Source organism: Lissotriton helveticus, chromosome 2_2, assembly GCF_964261635.1.
Source record: "Lissotriton helveticus chromosome 2_2, aLisHel1.1, whole genome shotgun sequence".
NCBI lineage: Eukaryota > Metazoa > Chordata > Amphibia > Caudata > Salamandridae > Lissotriton > Lissotriton helveticus.
This window is the reverse complement of record NC_136060.1, coordinates 177246510-177260104: the sequence shown is the minus strand read 5'-3', so window position 1 is coordinate 177260104 and position 13595 is coordinate 177246510.

Genomic DNA, 13595 nt, shown 5'->3' with positions numbered 1-13595 from the left:
TTTCTCACCATGGTTTTAAACATTTATCATTTAAATTAAGTCACTTAGGCAAATGGATCAACTGATGGTAACTAGACCATGAATAAACAAGACCAGCTTGTCATTTCAAAATCTAATTTTATTTTAACTTTATTATTCAAGAATGAGCATTTTATTAAGAATCGTTATTTTATTAGCAATAAGAAAGCAGCATTTTATAGGAAATGAATCATTAGACTGACATCTTTAAAGCAAATCAGTAAGCATGAATTAAAGCAATATAACAGTTTCCATACCCTCAAACTATTTCCCTGACTATTCTTGCTCCACCTAGAAAGGAAAAATCATTTAAGACTGCTGTCCTTACGTGAGCCAGAAGTCTGACAGCATATCACGTCAATCAGGAATCAGAGAGCATCGGCACCCTCCTGCCCATGAGGTCAGGTTGTATACCTTTCTATCTAGCTAAACTTTCTACAAATTACATATTTTCTCAGAAATCCACCCCGCTCATTGGCTGCGCCATGTCAGTCCATGATTAAGGCGTTAGGTCATCTCCGTTTCTAACCAAGTTCAGGCTTCTCTTAAGCCCTATTGTTCTCTGCTTTCGTGCCTTTTGGCTTCCTCAAAAGAGAAACATTTCTCTTGAGTTACAGTTCACAACTTCCTTGCCTTAGCAATCTTGCTGGTTTGTTTCCTGTCCTTGAACCTTTTTCTGCAAGAGCACGTTTAGCACAGCTTAATAAACTGCATTTTCTGACAAAAATGTCAACGTGGCCAAAGTTTTCCACTTCTGAATATGTGCAAGGCTCCACTCTGGACAAGTTTTCGAAACGCCATTTCTTTAGCATGCCTTAGGCCTCACTCGGAAACTATTATTCAAACAAACACAAGACATCAATTAATTAGAGAATTGAGACCCATTCTGTTACTCACCCCCTTTGCTAATTAAAAACCCGTTAATTTATGTAACCTAGCTGAGCACACAAAGCAGCATTTATATCTACCTTCTTCTTTTTAGACCGCAGGGATTCTCCACGAGCTTTTGTCACAGAAAAGACATAACATAGGACATAACGTAAGCACACAAATAAGCACATGCCATTAGTTAAACGGCCGCATTTAACACTGACAAAGACAATAGACAAGGTTAGTTTATTAGTTTCTTCGCATTTGCGACATAGAGCACAAAAGTTAGTCCCACGTGTTTTCTGAATGAATGCATCTTAAAACTAAGTTGATTAATATTTCACCACATGCTTATTAATACTGTTATATTTATTATGGAAGTTTAACTTTGCGAGTTTAAACAAAAAGTTTCTCAACAACTCGCTCCATCACTATCAGAATGCGTGTGTAGGCTCAGACACTGAACGTCTTAAGGGTCTTCAATATCATGGCGTCGTAGTTCGTTTTTCATCTTTATCACCAGGAAGTGTTTCCAGGGACAGCAAGGAAGTTTGTGTACTCTGACAGGAGTCGAGTGAAGTCCGATTTTCATTTCCATTTGCAGGAAGTGTTTCAGCGTGAAGTCCAATTTTCATTTCCATTTGCAGGAAGTGTTTCAGCGTTGCACTGTTGGAGCTGAGAAGAGTCCGATTTTCATCTCTATCAGCAAGAAGTGTTTCCATGAGCAGGAGGCGATGTTCGAATACTCTGACATTGAACATCTGTAGAGTCATGTTGTTGGAGTTGGATGGAGTTTTATTTTCATGTTTTTTGCTGAAAGCATTTACAGGAGAGTCCGTTTTGCTGCTAAGTTCAATGGTTATTTGAGCTGACAGGTACACGCAGTATTACCCAAGCTGACAGTGGTACGTTTTTCAGTAAGTACATCGGTGAATAACTGTATAATAAATTATAAGAAACATTCTGACTAACTATTTTGAACAAACCATTTTAGATCTATGAAAAGACATAATTATTCAACATCATTTCTGTGAATATGTTTAAGAGATAATAGCCTATATATGTTATAAGGATTTTTATATTTCACATGAGTTTGTTTATAACTTATATTATAGAGTATTAGTAATTTCATTTGTTTTACAGACAAGATGCAAAACGTACAGGCACCTCCTCCATTCTTACAGCTCCCTGGTGAACCACCGGTAATTTGGAAAGTGTGGTTTCATGCATTTGAGAAATATTTAGGTGCAATTGGAGGTAGTAGGTTTAGTGCTCAAAGGAAAAGGTTCATACTTGAACATAATTTGGGTTTTGAGGGACAAGCAGTTCTTGAACATCTTCCTCATATTGAAGTGGGGGAGGGGGGAGATGAATTAGATGAATTTCAACAGGTTGTTCAAAGTTTACAAAAACAATTTTATGTTGAAAGGAGTTTAGTGGTGGCTAGACATACATTTTTTACTAGAGAACAAGAGAAAGATGAGAGTATAGTTACGTATGTTGCAGCACTACGTATACTTGCATCTGAGTGTGAGTTTGAACATTTTACATCTCAACTTATTCGTGATCAGATAGTTGTACATACCAATGATGGGAAAGTACAAGAAAAATTACTCACTCTTAAAAATCCTTCATTGGATGAGACGATATCTATAGTTAAGAGTATTAAATTTTCTCAAAAGTCCAAGAAAGAGTTAAAACCGGATAAAAGCATGATTAGTGTTGTTAAAGAGAATGAAGAAAAAATTGTGAAAGTTCAAGCTCCATCAGTTAAGCCACACACTGAAGTTAAAGGTTCAAAATATCTGCCTAATAAGTTTGAGAGAAAGAATGTTTTTCAAAGAAATACATGTACTAAGTGTGGTTTTGCAACTCATTTCCCAAATTCAAAGTTATGCCCAGCAAAGAATGCATCATGTCACAAGTGTGGAAAACAAGGTCATTTTGCTAAAGTGTGTAATTGCAATAGAAATGTAAGTGTAGTTTGCGATGGACAGGTTGAGGGTGAGTCAGAAGTTATAAGTTCATTATCTGATTTGGTTGTTGTTGTGAAAGATGAATCTGAAGATTGTGTTGATCCTATTGTTGAAATTTTAGTGGATAATAAACCCCTTAATTTGTTAGCTGATTCGGGGGCACGTATGACAATGATCACTGATCAATTTGAGAAAACTTGGGATAACAAACCACTCAATCCACCGGGCAGAAGTCCAGTTTCTTATGAAGGAAGGAACATTGAGTTATCTGGATTTTTTGAGACTTCCCTTGTATTTAAAAGAAAACACATTCAAGGTAAAGTTTATGTAGCAAAACAAGGACTTAATATTTTAGGATGGTACCATCAAGGATTATTTGGCATGACACTTAGACCAGGTACTAAAGAGCAAGTTTCGGTGGTGGAAGATTACAGTGTTGAAAAAACATCGGAATCATGGTTTTCTAAGTTTCCTAAAGTTTTTGGAAATGAGCTGGGATATATCACTGGTTTTAAACACAGTATTAGAGTAAAGGAGAGTGCTGTTCCTATTAAGCATAAGTTGCAGAAATTTCCATTTAGTGTTAGGGATGATCCGTCGGCTGAACTTAAAAAATGTGTGAATCAGGAGTGATAGAACCTATTGAATCTTCCCTTTGGTTGTCTCTCTTGGTGGTAAGGCGCAAACCAAAATGGCAGTCTGAGGGTCTGCATTGACCTTCGCAGGGTCAACAATGAAATTTGGGTAGATTCTCATCCCCTTCCCCGCATTGATGACATCTTATCTAAGTTTGCTGGTGCCAAGTTTTTTTCAAAGATTGACTTGGCCTAAGTTTATCATCAAGTCCAGTTAGATCCTTCATGTAAACATGTAACGTCATTTGTTTCACCCATAGGTACATTTCAATTCAGAAGGATGCCGTTTGGGTTGGTTTCGGCTGCGTCTGTTTTTCAGCGCATAATGGAAAGGGTTTTGGAGGGTGTTGCTAATACAGTTGTATATCAGGATGACATTTTAGTGGCAGGTGACACAAAAGAAATGCATGATTGTAATTTGTAAAACGTGTTGAAAAGGTTAGAAACAAATGGTATTGTGGCAAATAATCTTAAATGTGTTTTTGGTGTGCAGTCTGCCGAATATTTGGGGCATCAGGTCTCAGGTGAAGGAATAGTACCTAGGGAAGGTCTAATTCAGGCAATTGTTGAGGCTCCTAGTCCTACATCTAAGGAAATGGTATCGTCATTTTTAGGAATGTGTGAATTCTATTCAAAATTCATTTCTAATTTTTCAACAAAGACTGTACATATGAGAGATTTACTCAAGAAAAGAGCTACATTCAAAAGGGATGAAATATGTCAAAATCAATTCATTGATTTGAAAAAGGAATTAGGATCTTGCTAAATGCTTACACCATTTGACCCTAATTTAAAATGTACTTTGTCAGTTGATGCTAGTTTATATGGTTTGGGGGGAATGATTTCTCAGTTCAAACAAGGGAAAGAACAAACTGTGGGTTTTGCATCACGAGCTTTACGTCCGAGTGAGAAAAAGTACTCTGTAATAGAGCAAGAATTACTTGCATGCTGTTGGGCTATTGAAAGATTCAAATGTTTCTTGTGGGGTAGAAGTTTTAATTTGCTCACTGATCACAAACCGTTGGTTCCAATTCTTCAGGGAAAAGTGGTGAAAGATCATACGCCACGGATTGCAAGACTTAGCTCTAAGTTATTACGGTATAGTTTTCAGGTTGCATATATATCAGGTGGTAAAAATACACGTGCTGATTTTTTGTCTAGATTTCATATTCACTTATCTACTCATGATTTGAAAGAAAATATTGACAAAGATTGTCTGATTGCTGCAGTTGATGCTTGTTCAGTGGGGTGTTTTACTGAACAGGAATAGTTTTCAGCCATGGAAGCAGATTATATTCTTAAACTGGTCAGGGATTATATTGCCTCGGGATGGCCTAAAGAGAAACATATTGAAAATGAATTTCATCCTTTTGCAAAGATTGCTGATGAACATACTGTGGAGGAAGGGGGAATGATCATGAGAGGTGATAGGTTTGTCCCACTTGAGGTTTTGAAGAACCGTATTATCAATTTTGGACATGAGGGACACCTTGGTCAAACCAATACTAAAATGAGAATTCAGAATTTTTATTGGTGGCCATCTATGGATCGCCAAATTAATTCAGTAGTTGAAGATTGTTTAACTTGTAATGCTAGTGATAAGGTGATAAAAATTGTGTCACCTCCCACACAAGAGGTTGTGGTGCCTGATGGTCCTTGGTTAAAATTGGCGGTGGATTTTGTGGGGCCATTCAACATTTTGCCTAGCAAATATAAATTTGCTCTGGTGGTTGCTGATTATTTTAGTAAGTGGTGGGAGGTTCATTTTATGCCTGATCCAAACTATATGGAAGTTATAAAATTCTTTCAAAGTTTCTTTGCAAGAGAAGGATTTCCCACGGAAATTGTTTCGGACACCGGAGTCCAGTTTACTTCTAGAGAAATGTCTGATTTTTTGTCTCAATCAGGCATCATTCATAGGAGAGTAGCCTTATATCACCCACAGGCAAACGGTTTTATTGAGAGGACAAACCGCATTTTAGTGGAATGTATTCAATGGGCGGTTTCCTCAAAGATTGACATCAAAGAGGCTGTCCAGAGCATGTTGTGGGCTCATCGCACTACACCAAGTGTTATTACTGGTTCAAGTCCATTTAGATTATTGAGAGGTAGAGAAGCATCATTTCATTTGTGTCCTGCATGGATGAAGAAATGGGGTTCTTTTATTCATAAGATGGGTGCACAAGTAAGTGACTCAACTACAGTTGGAAAAGAAGTTTTCAGAAATCAGCCAAAGTTGGATAATCTTAAGGTTTTTAATTCCAAAATCAAGGTAGGTGATTGGGTTAAAATTAAATCACCTCATAATGTGCCTAAAGGATTATCCAAATTTGGATCTCCGGTGAGGGTTGATGCTTTGGCTCAGTGTGCGGTGAGAGTCAATGGTAAAAATTGGTGGAACCTCTCACGGGTTTACAAACGTCTTGAGAAAGTGGTGTCACAAATGAGCCTTAATCAATTGAATGATGAAATTGATGTATCAGCTAATTCAAAATGAATTCCTAAATTGGAATATGTTCCTCCGAGGAGTAGGATCCGTGTTGTACCTAAACGCGTGGATCTTCGATTTATTTCCATTATTTTCATGTCTCATATCTTTATCATTTCCATGGTGAATGTATTATTTTTAGGTTTTAAGTTTTATTTTTTTTTGTTTATTTCTTCTGTGGTAAATAAATAAATAATACCCTATTTTTGACTAGGCATATATCATAACAGATAGCTCAATAAATAAGAGTCAAGATTCGAGGTAGTAGGAGTTGTTGCAGGTTTATTACAGCATAAGGACAGGGACAGGACGACCTGCATAGGAACAGGATGACAGGGCCCGGCAGGGAAAAAGGGGCCCAGCAGCTGCCGGGGCTGGGTCTGGGATGAGCGCGCTAGCTTTTAATAACAATACATGAACTTATATACATAACGCAAACACATAGCATTACATTGCAGTAGGCGTAACAGTGGGTGGAGCAGAAGGCGTGACGCGTAGCAGTCGCGAAAGATAAGAGTAAAAGTAGGTGTAACTGGGCGTATACATAGACATGTGGTGCAAACGTAACAGAATATGTCATGAATGGGGCGGAAACATTGGAGGGGGCTACCTAAGGAGCCGGGACCTCTAACCTGGTGGTGCGCGCAAACTGGCAATGACGTATCACTAGGAGAAGCTGGGGGCTATGAACTCTGTGCTAGGAGCAGAGACTAAAGTCTGGAGGGTCGGAGCGACATGTACCTAAACCCTATCTAGTATCTGATGTTTAGGGAACATGTTGATATAAACTAGAAGTCAAGAGGGGAAAGGCTAACTCGATTCTGAGACTGGACCATGCATTATTCTACATGTAGTGCGTGATGAAGAATATTAAATGACCATTAAATGCAGTATTTCTCTAACGTGGAGACGAGAAGGCTAGACAATGACGGAAACTATTGATGCAGTTCAGTAGCTTAGGAATGCAGAGAAGGAGGACTGAACTGATAACTGGAACTATAACATACTCTTGGCAGACTCAGAGGCAGAGCCAGGCTGCACCGGGCACTGCGAGGCAGGAAGTAAGTGAAAGGTCGAGGATACAGGTGGGGGCTGTATCGCTCCTCAGCGAGGCTTTCAGGAGACAGGAGCTGAATCTGATGTCCGGGCCCTTTTGAGGCCTAGAAACGGGGACTTTATAATGGAATAACGTGCACACTGAGAAACGTGGCAACATTACTTTACATAGGCCTGATATTCGTATTATTCACGAGGACTGTAAACTGGCATACTAGAGGTGGACACAACTGTAATTGCGTCATTAATCAGACATGGGGAATAACATATGCATATTGGTCATGCACACATAACATATGATGGATGAGGCGTAGGGACACAGAACATGGCAAAATTTACTTTTCCACATTCCCTCCTTGTCACTACGTTTCCATCAGGAAACATCAATATTCATGATACCATCTATCATTTCATATAGTATCATTTGCTCGTCTCGAATTATCTTGGAACGAGTTTTAGAACGGGGCTTGGGACTAGGAATACAAGAGGTAGCACAAATGCCGCAAATCGCAGGGCCACATTGTATACAGAGGCAGCAGCTAAATATGATCGCTACTGCGATACCTAGAAAGGACAGGACTTTCCATCCCCATGCGGAAATTATATTCCAGAACCAACCGGACCATGTCCAGGTGCCTGGATCCTGGTGTAACAGATGGGCAATTTTATGGAGTCTGGTTATAGCTGAATAAACAGACGGCGCGTTATTTGGAATGAAAATGCAGCAACTAGATCCAATGACTCTACAGGCCCCGCCCCTATCGGCCAGTATGACGTCAAGGACGAGACGATTCTGTAAAACGACAATTCTCATAAAGGATTGCTCTTCGGTTAAGTTACCTAGAGCAAAGGCAGTCTCATCTACTACAGCTTCAAGGGTTCTTGTTAATCTACGAATTAGCTTACTATTTACAACTGTACCTAAATAAGGGAACACACCTTTATCTATATCAATAAATTGTTCTGCAGCAGTTTCAGTATAATCGACAATCGGGAGATTTCTCTTGTGTCTAGTATGTACTAGGAAGGAATTCCTATGGTAGTCAGGTGGGGCTAGAAAAACAGGTGGCAGTAGGAAGGCAATGTAACAGGTTCCCTCCCAATCGAGGGGCAGACGAACATATGCGGTTTGACCACAAACAAAATAAGAATGACGTGAGGCTTTGAAAATAGATTTCCCACTGTCACTATACTTGATAATAGTAGTACAATCACTATGTCCTACATGTACGGAACCATAATTTCGGACACATAATTCGCCTTTGACTGGTAGTACTGAAATAGCAGGTAAGTCTGGAGTAGTATCAGACTGAACATTCAGGACCATGAAATTCGACGAATAATTACCTAAATTATATACTTCATTTTCTAGATCTAAACCTGTTCTGTGGGGAAGACCTTGCTTGTCTGGGAAACATGTACTGTTAAGAAAAGACATATTTGTTGAGGATGACGTTAACGTGGACCATGCTCCACACGAACCATTATGTGAGAATGGATAAGGAAAAAGTGGCAGAACTCCCTTCGGTGTCTGGAAAGGGGGGAGTCGACCACACACCCAACAATTAGTGGCATTGCTGGTCTGGTGTGAGTAATGTAACATGCGGATGAAAGAATTGTTACGCATAGCGAGGCGGTAGGAGAGTTCATGAGGAGGCAGATCACTAAACGTGTGTTCTGCTGTAGCATTAGCAGACTTATTTACATGAGGAACTGGAAAATACAGGAAAAAGGCATAACTGGTGCAGGAAATCAAAATGCTGAGAAACAATATGAAACTTAGAAAAACGATACATTGAATTGAGTTTTGACTGACTCTCTCACTATGGGGGTCTATTTTATACATGTCAGAAACAGTCTAACCGTTTCACCTAGGGGAGGACTTATACAATCAAACTGACTGACTTATTTTACTAGACCGGAGCTTTAACTTATACTCCTGCTGCGGAGTTTTCTCTACCAAGGGAGGGGTTGTATCAATGTCATTTGCGGGACAGTCCTTGAGAGCAATATTCTGGCAGTCCTTAAAATCCTGGGAATCCTTGGAAATGTTTTTAGAAACGGGTTTCAGTCCTTTAAAAAGTTTAACGTGAGAAAGGTGTAACCATCCTTTTCGGCCTTCCAACTTCACGGCTGTACGGGTGGTGAGGAGGACCTGACGGGGCTCCTTCCAACGTGGCTCCAGCGGACTTGATCTGTCAAAATTTCGGACCATCACCAGGGAACCTGGAACGATTTCATGCGGTGCCACCTCGGTATTGTCTGGAAATGCGGCAGCAACCTGTGAACGACATGAGTTGAGGGCAGACATCAAGGAAGCTAGGTAATCTGTCAGCATATTACATGAAACATCAGTAATACTTCGGGGTCTTGGAGTACCCCACATGTTAGGGGGGCGGCCGAAAACGACCTCATACGGGGACAGACCTGATCTGGAATGTGCGACCATGCGCATATAAAACAAAGCGACTGGCAGAGCTACTAGCCAGTCCACACCTTTTTCTTTACAGACTTTTGCAATACGGATTTTCAGAGTCTGATTATGTCTCTCGACTAGACCGGCTGCTTCAGGATGGCGTACACAATGAAACTTCCACTGGTACCCTAACAACAGGGAAACGTGCTTCATTAGTTCTGAGGAGAATGGCTGACCGTTATCAGAATATACGACTCTAGGGAGTCCATATCGAGGGAAGAATTCACGAACCAACTGTTTGGCAGTGGTCGTGGCTGTGTAATCTGGGACTGGATATGCTTCTGTCCATCTGGACAAAGCGCATACAACTACAAGGACATACTTGAAACCTCGACATCGCTCCATCTGAATATAATCCATCTGGAGGACTTCAAAAGGGTGGTCAGGGGGCTGGAAACCACCTTGTTCCACCGGGACACTTTTACCTGGATTAAACTGACAACATATCATACAGGTACGGACTTTCTGCTTGGCTGCAGCTCGTAAATGCTTGTTGAACCAAATGTTCTGGATACTGTCTAACATAGCTTTTTCTCCTAAATGTGCTGGACTATGTGTGGTATTAATAATGACTTGAACCATAGAGTCGGGGAGAAACCATGTGGCTCTACCCTTTGTTAACCATCCTTGATCTGTCTGGACCCCTCCTTGTTCAGACCATTTCTTGATTTCATCGGGAGTAGCATGTAACTGGATATCTATGACATCTTGTGTAGGGTCCTTAACTGTCATGCATGTACTTGGATCTGGGGTGTGTGTCAGGTTAACTGGAATGTCTGGAGTCTGTGCTGTAAGCTTGGCTGTGCGATCTGCTAGATCGTTACCTTGGGAAATAATGTCAGTAACTTTCGTATGGGCTTTGCATTTCAGGATAGCAATAGATGTCGGTAAATGTATGGCATCTAACAGAGCTTGAATGAGGAGACCATGCTGAATCTTGGTTCCATGAGAAGTCATGAAACCTCTCTCCTGCCAGAGCACTCCGAAGTCGTGTACAACTCCGAATGCGTAACGTGAATCTGTATAAACATTAACTTTCAGGTTCTTGGCGTGTATACAGGCTTGTGTCAGAGCAACTAGCTCTGCTGCTTGAGCGGACAGGGTATCAATACGGTGTGTTTCAATAACTTCGGTGTCAGTAGTCACTGCATACGCGGCGACTAGTTCTCCTGTACTTGTTCTCATACATGAACCATCCACATAAAGTGTCAGGTCGGGATCTGGTAACGGAATGTCTGTCAGGTCTTGTCTTGGCTTTGTCGTAATGTTAACTACTTCCACACAGTCATGTGTGGCAGAATTTGAACTAACTGATGGTAACAGTGTAGCAGGATTCAGGACGTTGCAGCGTCTAATATCTATGTGTGGCTGGAACAGTGTCAATTCATAACCTGTTAAACGTGCAATTGTCAAGTGCTGAGTTTGTGTTCGGTTTAAAAGAACTTCTACTGAATGTGGGACTTGTACTGTCAAGGTATGTCCTAAAACTATGGAATCACTTTGTCTGATAGCTAGTGCTCAGGCTGCAACTGACTTGAGGCACGCAGGCAACGCCTGGGCGACTGGATCTAATGTGCTCGAAAAATAAGCACAGGGCTTGTATTGTCCTGCTTGATCTTGTGTAAGAACAGATAATGCTGTACCTTCACGTTCAGTAACGAAAAGTGTAAAAGGCTTACTGTAGTTCGGTGTAGCTAGAACTGGAGCTTGGCATAGGGCTTTCTTTAACTCGTTGAAACTGAGTGTATGTTCAGATGTCCAAGGGAGAACAGTCGATACGGCTGCCTCCTGTGTCGTTAACTGTATCAGTGGCTTGGCTAGAAATGCATACTGGGGAATCCATTGTCTACAATAAGAAGTAAGGCCGATAAAGGCACGTACCTCCTTCTGGGTTCTGGGCTGGGGAAGACTCGCTATTAACTGGATACGGTCTGGTGTCAACTGCCTACCCCTCTTGGACAGCAAGTGTCCTAAGTATACCACTTGCTGGACACAGAATTGAAGCTTCGAAGGGGACACCTTGTGCCCCATCTCGGCTAGAAAATACAAAACTGTAAGTGATGCTCGCTCGCAGTCACGTTCAGAACGGGCTGTGATCAGTAGATCATCGACATACTGGAGCAGGGCAGTGTCAGTTGGCATGTGAATATTATCTAGTTGTCTCTTGAGTGCTTGACTGTAAATACTAGGACTTTCTGTGAAACCTTGAGGAGCGCGTGTAAACATATAGCTCCTTCCATTTAAACAAAATCCGAAAAGAAACTGGCTGTCTGGATGAATTGGAACACTAAAAAATGCGTTCTTGAGGTCTATGACAGTGAAGAACGTAGCTTCGGAATCAATGGCTGTCAATAGGGAAGAGATGTCTGGGACAACTGGGTACTGCGGAATAATACATTTGTTAAGCTCTCGTAAATCAATCACTAATCGATATACTGGGGGTGCATTTGGATCAGTACGTTTCATGACTGGAATGATCGGAGAATTACATACATTGGAGTCAGTTTCTACAACTACTCCTTGAGCGATGAGCTCGTCAATAATTTTGGATAAGGCTGCTACAGCCTCGGGTGGCAATCTGTACTGTCTGATTCGTGGTAACACTACACCTGGTTTGAGAGTCACACGATAGGGTGTGATTTGCATGTAACCTACATCAGTTGGACCTTGCGCCCATAAATGCTGCAGAACATTAGACAGTCTGGAATCAAAATCTCGTAATACATAGTGACCCTTAAAGTCACGTAGGAACAGACGTATTCCCTCTGGGGAACAGCATATAACTGCACCTAATTCTTTCAGTGTCTTAATGCCTAATAGATTTTCTGGACATGACTTAGTAAGTAACAGATCAGTAGTACGGGACAATGGACCTACTTCTAGAGTAACTGGCTTGGAAATCTCATTAACTATTGGCTTTCCCGAAAATCCAAGGGAAACATTTCTTGAGCCTGAGAGCGGAGCCCCTGGAACTTCGGCATGACTAATTGTGGTCCTACTTGCCCCTGTATCAATCAAAAACTTTCTGTCTTTCCCTAATACTTGACTGTGAACATAGGGACCTTCTTGATCTACAGGTATCTCGATGAGAGGCAAGCCTACCTCCCTCTCTAGGCTGTTTCATGAATATGGCTGGTACTCTGGATACTCAGACTGTGCATACTGGTACATCTGTGATGTAACGTGCTGTGTTGCAGCAATAGGCTGCGGAGCTGGAACTGTCTGTTGTGCATTCTGTGGCTGAGAAGTCTGTGAAACTTGTTCTTGTCTAGGCGGACGTGGTCTTTCTTTTGTCTTACCAGTAGCTATGTTATGTTTCAGAACTGCACACTCATTTATAAAATGACCTGGCTGTTTACAATAATTGCAATTCCCTTTAACGGGAGCTGCAGGATGACTGGCTTGATTCGGACCCCTCTTCTGACTATCTTGAGGAACAGATTGTGCAACTAGCACTTTCTTTTTCGTGTCTTTCATACGTTTTCTTTCGTGTTCTTGCTCTTCTCTGATTCTATTCTGGTGATACTGGAGCATCTGGAGCATCTGGGACGGAGTATTAGCTTGCCAGGTGCTTTCGACTTTTAAAACTCGATTTTTAATTTGTGGACTTGAATTCTCGACTAATTTAGTAACAAAAAGGTGAGGGTATGACTCACTACTTGTCTTGAGACCACTGTTGATACTGAAACATTTTTCAAATCTAGAATAAAAATCACTAATATCTTCGTCTTGTTTCTGTTTACAGGCTGAGATTGCATCCCAGTCTTCTTTTCTCGTTGTCAATAATCTGGGTAAAACTTGAATCAATAATTCTGGTAATTCTTTACATTTATCTCCAAGACCGGTACCTGGTACTCGTGCCTTGTCTTCAGATTCTAGAGCTGTCCAATCGATCTTTTTCTCTCCCACCTCCCATTCTTTTTCCTTTAGCTTTTCATACACCCCTGCGGGCAACAGGACCTTTAACATTTTAATGATATCTGGGTAAGTGTATTCTCCCATACGGAGCATGTCTTTTAATTCTCTATGGAACCCTGCTGGATCTTTGTCATGACAGGGAATTAATTTCTTCATTT